General features: G+C 39.2%; 1 protein-coding gene across 1 annotated transcript in view; it reads left to right on the top strand.

Moving 5' to 3' along the window:
* Positions 1-9,156: 9,156 nt before the first annotated feature.
* LOC308461507 (olfactory receptor 10A2-like) overlaps positions 9,157-10,790 on the top strand; it is a gene marked incomplete at its 3' end in the record, with an annotated part of 63,694 nt that continues 62,060 nt past the window's right edge. Inside the window, exon 1 of the mRNA XM_080978502.1 lies at positions 9,157-9,235. The remainder of the gene's footprint in view (positions 9,236-10,790) is intronic.

Raw genomic sequence — 10,790 nt, 5'->3', positions numbered from 1 at the left:
GTTTTGGTGAGACCAGGGCTCCCCCTCTCCATTATAGTACGAAGCCGAGGGACACAGCTGGGTCTCCTTAATTAAAGCAGCACCTCAATGTGGGTGAGACCGGCAATTCAGATGAAGCTGTTGCTACTATAAAAGACGTATTCTCCTTATATTTCTTGCTAATGCAATATTAGAGCTCTGTTTGAGTCTGAAAACACACACCATGTACATCCCTCAAATATCCCACTCTTTCCCATTTGCCCTTTCACATTCCCCTCTCTTCATTTCTCTTTCACAAACCAATATGCCTTCACATATACAGTTAAATGTCAATGGAATTAATAATAAAAGCAAAGCAACCAGTCCCTGATTCACGTTTGGATTCTGTTACCTGCCATGGCTGATGATTATGAAGCTTCCTTCTTTCTTTCTTCATCCCTGCTTTGCTTCTGGATCTGGATGAAATCATGGCATGTAAGGCATGAGCCACAATATAGACACTATTGTAAAAGCTGTAGCTGTGGCCTGTTACACTCTTTGGGAAGATGTGCTCAGGAAGGCTCTCTAGTTTCTCCTCTCCAGTGCAGGGAGATGAATAAGCTCTCCCAGAGTAATTACCCTGCACAAAACGGTCCAGAACAATATCCTGAGATATACAGCGAAATTGATCTGTCCAGAAATCTTTAATAAAAGTATCTCCTTTAGAGTTAGAAGGGTTTCTATTCTGAATAAAGTGTTGGAATCCTTGTAGCTCATTAGACTGAAGTGCAAATGATAAAGCACCAGAGAAATTGTCTATATCAAAGATACGTTTGAAGAGGTAGGTTTTTAACTCCATCCCGATAGTCAGAATGAAGACTTTTCCTTTTGGAGTTTGCATTTGGGGCTTGATTCTTTTTCGTAGAAAATATCTCAAAGAGATCATATTTTTAACCTCTCCATGGAAGACTAGGACATTGGATTTGCTGTTCGTGATCTTATCAGACAAATACATTGCACTTCGGTCAAAATTTCCTTTCTCAACATCATATTCCAAACTGGTGAATGAGTCAAGGAATGCAAAACAAATGCTATGACTGGAAAATTCTGGAACCATCTTCTGTATGAACCATTGTAAAGTCATTCCATCTGCAGCAAACAATCCAATCCATCTCCATTGGAAATAGTCAAGTAATTTGAGAATCCCCCTGAACTGATCAAGTCTCTTTGGAACCATTTTGTAGAAGGAAGGGACTTCAGGGTTCTCCAGTATGATTGAAGTAGAATCATATATGAGCTAAACATATATTGCAGGTGTGGAAAGATTTTTTTATTTAGTTTACATTGGTGGTGATTTGGCGCTGTATACCAGAAGGAGCATCTCCACCCCCATTATCCAGATACTGAGATCCAACTCCAAGGGCCTTCTAGTGGCTCCCTCATTGTGAACCAGGGAGGGCCTTCTTGGTGGTGGCTCCACGCTGTGTAACCCTCTCCTGTCAAATATCTGACTTTTAGAATATATCTGAAGGTAGCCCTCTATAAGGAATGCTTCTATGTGTGGCATTTTACTGTGGTTTTATAATTTGCTGGAAGCTGCACAGAGTAGCTGGGCCAAACCAGTCAGATGGCCAGCAAAAAAATTATTATAATTATTATTATTCATGAGGTGGGGCAGAATACATGAAGGAAAACAGGCATGGGAAGGAAAGTCTTGTGAAAACTCTAAGACCTATCCTGATTGCTGGGTGTGTCTTTCAGGAGAAGGTAGGAGCACACTGTGCCCACTCTCCTTCCTTCCTGCACTAGGAAGGATTTGCCTCTCTGTGTATCAGCGTTTCTGTGCTTGCACCAATCCCGTCTTCTGCTTGGGATTCTGGCAAAAGAACACCCCACAGAATTAGCGCTCCTTTTGATCAACAGGGGGAGGAATGAGAAAGTCACCTTCCTCTTCCCCCCTCCTAGCAGTATGTTTAATTAGGGTTGAAAAACCCCCCTGATAAAACATCAGTCCTATTATTTTGAATGAATGTGGTTGATAAATTGAGTCAGGACATTTGAATACTTTAATCAGCTTCCCCTTGCATAACAGAGTCTGTCTTTTTGTAATTCTGTGTTTTTTAGCCATTATGCCTATTCTATTAAAAGCTCTATCACCTACCTTCCATGTTCTCAGATCCCAGATTTGGTTTATTTTATGTCTGCTTTGTTGATCAGCCATCTATAATTGTATATGGATTACTCATACTGTAATACTCACACCTTGTTTGATAACTCTGTATTCTATATATTTTTGCATAATGTTCATTTTTCATTTGAAATGTAATAAAAATATATTTAAAAAAACCTAATTTGGGATGGATCCAAAACCACTTCTGAAATGGAAGGCAGTATTTAAATTGTATATATTTCTTCTGTTTCCTTACACACATGCACTCTTACCTGAGGAATTTTGTAGATACCAAATACTTGTGGTATGGGAAAGTAGGAATTAGTAACATCCGCAGTGATTGTCAATAAATTTTCATGGATACCACACATAAAGTTGGGGAGGAGTCTGTCCTTTGGTGAAATAAATTGTATCGCAGCAGGAGTGGTCCACCTAGCTTCCAAAGAGTTACCATAAATGTTGAATCCCAGTGAAATATTGGATAAAATCTGGGGATTTTCGTTAACCTCCTTTACAGCAAAAGCCAAAGCCAGAAGATGCTGATAGTTCTCTGTCACTCCACTAAAAAGAGAGTTGCATATTATACCAGAAGAAAATAACAAGTGCAGACAACTGCTGGAAATGTGTGAGTTAAAATGCAAACTTAGTACATATGCTGATTAACTGCAAGATAATAAGCTCATTTTGGTGCGAGGTGAGGATATTTAAAGCAAGAGTAATAATTTTTATTTATTTATTTAGGGGAACTGAATTTAATTCTAAGTTACATTCCGGAAATGTGGGCGATTTCAAGGGGTCAAAAATAATGGCTGTACCATGCTATATTAGAAGTAAAAAAACTTGTTTTGATGAATTGGAAGAGCTGCAAAACGATTCAGTTGAGCACATGGATTTATAATATGGACAGATTTGCTACATATGAACGAATTGCATGCTGATGCAAAATAAGAATGGATAAATATGAAGAAATCTGGAATGAATATTTAAGTGGATAGTGGTGAGAAGTAGGGGGAGGAGAGAGAGGTGGGAAAATATTGTTAAAAATGTGTAGTCATAGGTATATTCATGTATTCAAATCTGAATTGTCAAAATGTATTATTATTATTATGGTTTTTGTTATATGTGTCTTTTGAGGTTGATTGTATAAAAAAAGATTAAATAATATATTTTATTTTATTTTTTTAAAAAGAGAGAGTTGCATATTGTGTCACAAGTATATTCTGCTCTTTCTAAAGCTGTTATTTTCTAAATGGCAATCCTATAGCAAGATCCTTGGCTGAGGTGGCTGAGGTGAAGCTGGCTGAGGGTCACTGAACTGATGCTGGAAAAATGGTTGTTCCAGAGGAATGGGAGGGCAGGACCACAGTGGGGGTGAGTTACAATATTTCACTAACACACATTACCTGGCAAGCTGGCATCCAAAAATATGTTAAAATAGAATATGTTCCCACTACCAAGCCAGAGGCAGAATTGAGGCAGCTCAACCGGTTCACTTGTACTGCACATGGAGCCACAGGGTGTGCCGCAACTATGAAGTATGAAGGTGAGAGGCAGAGGGCACCCATGAAATCTGAGACCCCAAAATCCACCACTGGCCAGGTTTAGGCCAAGGAGCAGCAGCAGCATTGCTGCTGAATGTGGCTTGGATGTGGTGTATCTTTACCTCAGATTAATTCACACAGACTTGCTTTAATGCAATTTATCGTGCGTATGAGTGTTCCTCATTTTTTTTAGTTATTGTTCTTCATTACTATACATTACTATATATTACGTGCTTACACACATACAAGAGTGGTGGAAAGCTACAATATCAACACCACCACCATCATTTTATGTGTATGCCTTTCTACAGTTGAAACCATGCTCAAGGCAGCTTACAACATAGAATCCTAGAAGATTAGGAAGGAACCTCATGTGTATTCTACCCTGCAGGCATATCTGGTTGGCCTCAAACCACCAGCATTCTGATTAAAAGCCTGAAAACACTCGCTCATTGCACTACCTTAGACAAAAGACATGACAATATTTATATACATGAGAAACAACAAACATGAGAAAAGTCATAATGAACAAATAAAACACATCAAAAATAAAACAGCCAAACTGAAAAAATTTCCACAAAAATCAGGATAAAATCTGATTCATAATCAGTTCTAAAAATGAAAATAAAAAAGAATAAATAACAACATTGAAACACCCTAACAAAAGATGTGAAACAAGACCCCAGCCCAAGAGTCTGTTCAGCAGCTTTCGTAGCTGAAGTCAGTCACTCAGTCAGGGCCCTGCCCTCCCAGGCCTGATGGGTAAAAGGCGAGCAGATCATCCAGGACTCACAAGCAAGATGGTCTCCAGGCAAGGACATATTTAATTCCTATACTGAGTAATTACAAACATACCCTGTGAGATATATTAATGTTTGAGAGCTGAGGAGAGGGATGCTCCTTGCCCTATACATGGTCCTGAAGCTCAGCTGTTTAGATCCTTTATTTGGTGGGAACAGTAGCTTGGTTTGTGATGCAGAATTCAATATCATAACTTAACTGGGTACTGCTGTCCATCACTCTTCCACAGCATGAGAATCCTGCTTTGGAAGACAATATGGTGATGGAGAGAGATACAAATGGAAAGAAGATGGAAATGCACATAAGTCAAGAAAACAATGCTTCAAAAGTCAGGTGACATTCCAAAGCCCCAGTACATATTCAGTGGCTATTTGTATATGGGGAGGTGGGATACAAAATTCCTATAATTAATTAACTGATTCTCCTATTGAAAAAACAAACATGTCATGTCTGGAGGCTGAAAACTTAAGATTCCTGTGGACTTTCCATGAGCTCTCCCTAGTCTAGTGTGTTCAAAGTTTCTGTTTTAGAATCAGGATTGCAAAGAACTAAAGTTCAATTTGTTTATTTTCTGCTGCGGAATGTAATATAGACAGAGACAAAGTAGGGAGGAGAAATGATTCCTTATACAAACAATTTAGGTAGTTGTTCCCAATCAGGATGTCTGTTCAAGGTAATTGGAGACAGAGCAATTGCACTCTGAAAAACAAAGGCTCCATAGGTGAAATCTCCATGTTGATAAAACCTGGGATGAATCGGTCTGGAACGCCACTTTCTACACTGAACATCTTGAGCCTTGCATGCTATGTGAGGCAGCAGCAGCAGCAACAAAATTACTAGTATCACCATTTTCAATGCAAATCTACCTTCAGCAGATTTTTTTATATCTAGAAAATTAATAATGTCACCATTCTGCGTACAAATTTAACTGCAGCACACAGATCCCTCTATTTGTATCTACCGCTGTATGTTTAGAATCTCCATGATAGCAACAGCCTGACTTTAATGAAGAATTTGCAAATCTACCCAAGCCCAACAACCAAAAAACATGAATTGATAGAAACCAGTCTTACATAGGTTTGGTCTCTATTCCCTAGTCCTTGGTAATTGCAGGTACTCTATTTTGTATCCTCTGAGCATTTCTTGAAAAATATGTAATTGTTATATCTTAAGAGAAATAATACCTGCATGTGATTTGGATAATAAGGGCCAAAAGCAAGAGCAATAATTAAAGAGGCTTGTCTAGAGCCTGACAGAAAATGGGTTTCATTCATCTTAGGAATTGTCATGTCTGATAATACAATGCAATTTCTCCACTTCTGCCATTCTAGGAAAGAAAACATATTTTTGGCACAAGCATCTTTTAGTGTGTGTCCCCTAAGTTTAAAGTTAATAGAATCCAAATGTGAAATGGGACTGCTATGATCAAGCAACAACTCCCAAATATGCACCCCATTATCAAATATCAAAGTCAATGAGTAGGCATTGGAGATATTCCTATGGACCATTGACTTGATTCATCTGCTGAGTCCTCTTAAGATATCTTTGCATATCTCTAATTGATCTTTACTCTAAACAATTTTTTTAAAAACCCCTTTAAGAGAGGGATGATAAGAAATAGACAAACGTTTGGCAAAAGGGGAAATACAAGGACATTCTATGGGAAGGAGACGACGGCAAAGGGGGAACAGCTCAACTCCTACTTGGTCTCCATCTTTTTCTGACTTAGGTTTGGAAGCAAAAATGTTTGAAATGATAAAAGGAAATGTTTTCGGTCCAATAAATGTTAAGTGATATGGTAGCACATAGCCACTTAATGAAAGGTTAATTTTGAACAGATTGGACCATTTCAATTTGCCAAATGCCTTTGTGGCATCAAGTGGCATCAAGTGACACCAGTGACAATTAAATATCCTTTGGTTTAGTGTGTCTCCAATCGCGTTGCGCTGCCACTTTTATAGGCCCCGAGAATCACGCCACTCACCCTAATTGGCCAAAACAGCCTGGCGCATTCCCAGGGCCGAACAGTTAAGGTTTGGGCCACACCTATCAACAACTCACCCTGGTTGGGTTGATTCTCTGTACTTTTTGATTCTCTGTCCTTTTGTCCTTTTACTGTATTTATTTTTACCAATTTCAACTATAAAGTGATTTTCTTGAGTCAAAATGAGAGTACCCCTAAACATTTCAAAGAGAAAAAGCACTACCCGTCCCTGATAAAACCATTGATATTGGGAGTCTTTCTTACCTTTCAGGCTTTATTAACTATTCTACTTTTTCAAGGGAAATGGGTATTTAGAAATATTCAATATGATTTTATTCTAGGTTTTTATTCTAGGTTGTTCTTATAGCATTGTACTCAAATGAAGGAGACTCCCCTTAAAAGAAAATTAAGCTCATTTGCTATCATTCAACATAACATACTTAACAGTGTTGCTGAGAAGATAACATGGAGAGAAAAACCAATGAATTATGAACATTCACAATTATGTCATTTTAAGATGTTCTTTGTACAATGAAAGCTAATTCTTATTTATACTTAAGTCAGAAAAGCTTTGAATGAATTATAAATAAAAAAGAATTATTATTATTATTATTATTATTATTATTATTATTAGCAGCAGCAGCAGCAGCAACAGCAGCAGCAGCAGCAGCAGCTTTTGAGGATTATAGTGTTCTTCAGTGTTTTCATCTCCTAATTAACTGCTCCCTTTTGTTCAGCTCAGGCCTCAACAAGATAATGTAGCATTTCGGGAAGAAGATGCAAGTCAGCAACCCAGCACTGGAGGCCAAGATGGAGAAGATCTCCACAGCCACCATATATTTCCCTTTGGTGCTCAAGTAAGTTGGAACAAAGGACATCCAAACACTGCAAAACACCAACATGCTGAAAGTGATGAACTTGGCTTCATTGAAACTGTCAGGCAAGTTCCGGGCAAAGAAAGCTACAATGAAGCTGGCCATGGCTAGCAAGCCCATGTAGCTCAGGACACAGTAAAACATGATTGGGGATGACTCGTTACATTGCAGTACAATATCCTCAGTCATTGTCTGGGCATCAGTATCTGGGAATGGAGGAGAGGTGGAAAGCCACACCAGGCAGATGCCCGCTTGGAGAATGGAGCAAGAAAGGACAATGCAGTTGGCCAGGCTTTTTCCCACCCACTTCTTCATCCTGGATCCAGGCTGTGTAGCCATGAAAACGAGAACCACAGTGATGGTTTTGGCCAGCACAGAAGACACAGCCATTGTGAACACAAGGCCAAAGGCAGTTTGGCGCAGAAAACATGTCACCTTGTCAGGTCTGCCGATAAATAGGAGTGCGGAAAGGAAGCAGAGTAGGAGGGAGATGAGGAGAGTGTAGGTCAGGTCCCTGTTGTTGGCTTTAACTATGGCAGTATCATGGTGCTTCAAAAATACTCTTAGCATCAAAACTGTGATAATGGAAAATGAGACAGCAGAAACTGTGAAACTGATACCCAAAGGTTCTTCATAAGATAAGAAGGTTATAGTCTTGGGAATACATGCATTCTGGCCCTTGTTTGCATATTGATCATCTGGACATTTGGAACACACAGGCATATCTGAAATGGAAAACACACAAAAATACCAGGTTAGAATTATTTTTAACCCTTTGCTTCTGACGTGACAGGAATACAGTCATGAATAAGTAACACAAACTAGCTATAGCTGTTACTCTCTTTTTTTTAATAAATGATATTTATTCCAAATTTAAAGTTACAAAAAAGAAAAAGAAAAACCATACAAAATACAAAGAAAACTTTAGCCATAACAAAGCAAAAGATAAACGAGTAAAAAGAACAATAAGATAGAATAAAAAAGAAGACTTAACAAAAAATATAAAAATACATTAAGTTGAAATAAAACAAAAGCAGATTAAACCTTTACATAACCTTTTCCCTTTACTTATTTCCATGACCTCCTCTCACCTCCCAATTTTGTATTCTAGTTCAAATCGTGTTTCCAGCAAATCCCTCTAACCTTATTTTCATTTACGTATTTTAAAATTAAAATAATGTAATTAAACCTCCTCTATTTCATCAGTTTCATCAACTCATTTTTGCTTATTCCATTATATCATATCTACCAAAACGACCTTTTATTCTTTTTCCAACCTCCTTCTAACATTCTTTTATATTGCAATACTTTTGAAGATATATTTTGAATTTTTTCCAGTCTTCTTCCATCGACCCTTCTCCCTGGTCTCGAATTCTGCCTGTCTTCTCAGCCAGTTCCATGTAGTCCATCACTTTCATCTGCCGCTATAGCTGTTACTCTCAGTCAGCTACACTGCCGGTGGCACTGTGGTCTAAACCAACGAGCCACTTTTAATCTGCAGTTTTAATCTGCAGAACTGGGTGATCTCCCATTGCTAACTCCTGCCAACCTAGCAGTTCCAAACCATGCCAGCATGAGTAAAAAATAAAAGGTAAATGTGAGAGATGTGTTTGCTGCCAAGCTAGTTGGAGATAAAATTCCAGGCACCGAGCCACTTCTGTCTGGTAGATTAATTGCTGCAAATTCCAAGCCAACACAGGACCTCAAACAAACGCGTCTGTGTTGCTTACTCAGTTGACGCTTCTGAATCTTTGTGACGATTTCTTGACCAGCATGCCCAGCGAGACAGGGCACGCCTCTTATTTCCTCTCTTCTGAATATAGCTAGTTCCGGGGACAGACTGGCCCCTCCCTAATTCAGTCTCCGATTCAGAAGACAGACTGGAAAAGGGCTCTTTAGGCTCTCGGTAAGTGCTTCTCTGGCTACTTCCCTTTCCCTGACAGTAAAGCACTCACGGATGGTTAAGTCTAGTCAAAGGTGACTATCAGGTTGCTGTGCTCATCTTGCTTTCAGGCTGAGGGAGCCAGTGTTTGTCTACAGACAGCTTTCCAGGTCATGTGGCCAGCATCACTAAACCACTTCTGGTGCAATGGAACACTGTGACAGAAGCAACAGCGCACAGAAACGCCGTTTACCTTCCAACTGCAGCAGTACCTATTTTTCTACTTGTACTGGCGTGCTTTTGACCTGCTAGGTTGGCAGGAGCAGGGAGGGAGCAATGGGAACTCACCCCGTCGTGGGCATTTGAACCACCAACCTTCCAATCGGCAAGCCCAAGAGGCTCAGTGGTTTAGACAACAGTGCCACGCACGTCTAATACGATAAATGGGTAATGCTGTAGTGGGAAGATAAATGGTGTTTTTATGCTCTCTGGCCTCCATCACAGTGTCCCATTGCACCAAAAGCAGTTTAGTCATTCTAGCCACATGACCCAGAAAACTGTCTGTGGACAAACACCAGTTTCCTCGTCCTGTAAGCAGAGATGAGCACCGCACCCTATAGTCGAATTTGAGTGGACTTAACTGTCCCGGAGTCCTTTACATTTACTTTTTTAGTACAATATGTAATAACTGAAAAATGAAATATTCTCCTTGCTTGTGTATTCACTCATGTATTCCATTCTATTTTTATGGTGGGAAATGTGGTGTTACATTCAATGGCTAAAAAATCAAGGGCTCATTAAAACATAGGAAGAACAATGTGATTTGACAGAACATTAAACTGAATTATATGTTCATATTTCTCCCCATAATGTATTGTATTATGTATTTCTTGTATGGACATTAGAACATTGTATTTCCAGGCTATCACATAGTTGCCACAAATGTTATGGGTGCCTCAACGCGGTAGGAGAAAACAAAATTCATATTTATTAGTAATACTGCATTGTGTGAAGCAAATGTTGATTGTTCTTATTTTACAAAAACAAACTCTCATGCTTTTAGGGATCAGTAGGGAAAACAAACAAGGAACTGGAACTATAGCCACTTCACAGAAGTTCAAAAACCTCACTGTAGATGTTCAGCTTGTACACACGTGGAACTACATTGAAGGCAGAAATGTAAATTAAGGTTGAGACAAGGAATAGTCCATAATGTGCTAAAGAAAAGCCTTATAGATCAGGCCAGTTGCCCTTCTTGTCCATGATCTGGTTCTCACAGTGACCAGCCTGATGCCTTTAGGAAACCCATAAGCAGGACCCAAACAGAAGACTACTCTACCGCCCACTGTGGTTTCCAGCAAATGGTATTAGGAAGCATTCCTGCTGCTGAGCATGGAGGCATATCCATCATGGCTAGTAGCCACTGATGGCCCTCTCCTCCTTTAATTTGTCCAATGCTCTTAAAGCAATTAAAGTTGCAGGAAATCTCTGTCTCCTATGGCAGCAAGTTCCATCATTTAGCTATGCACTGTGCACAGAACTGCCTTTTTTAAACTGTACTGAATTTGCTAATATTCAG

This window comes from Podarcis pityusensis (genome assembly GCF_964106645.2).
Source record: "Podarcis pityusensis genome assembly, chromosome: 13".
Lineage (NCBI taxonomy): Eukaryota > Metazoa > Chordata > Lepidosauria > Squamata > Lacertidae > Podarcis > Podarcis pityusensis.
The sequence above is the reverse complement of the archived record's forward strand: the minus strand, read 5'-3'. Positions and strand labels throughout refer to the sequence as shown.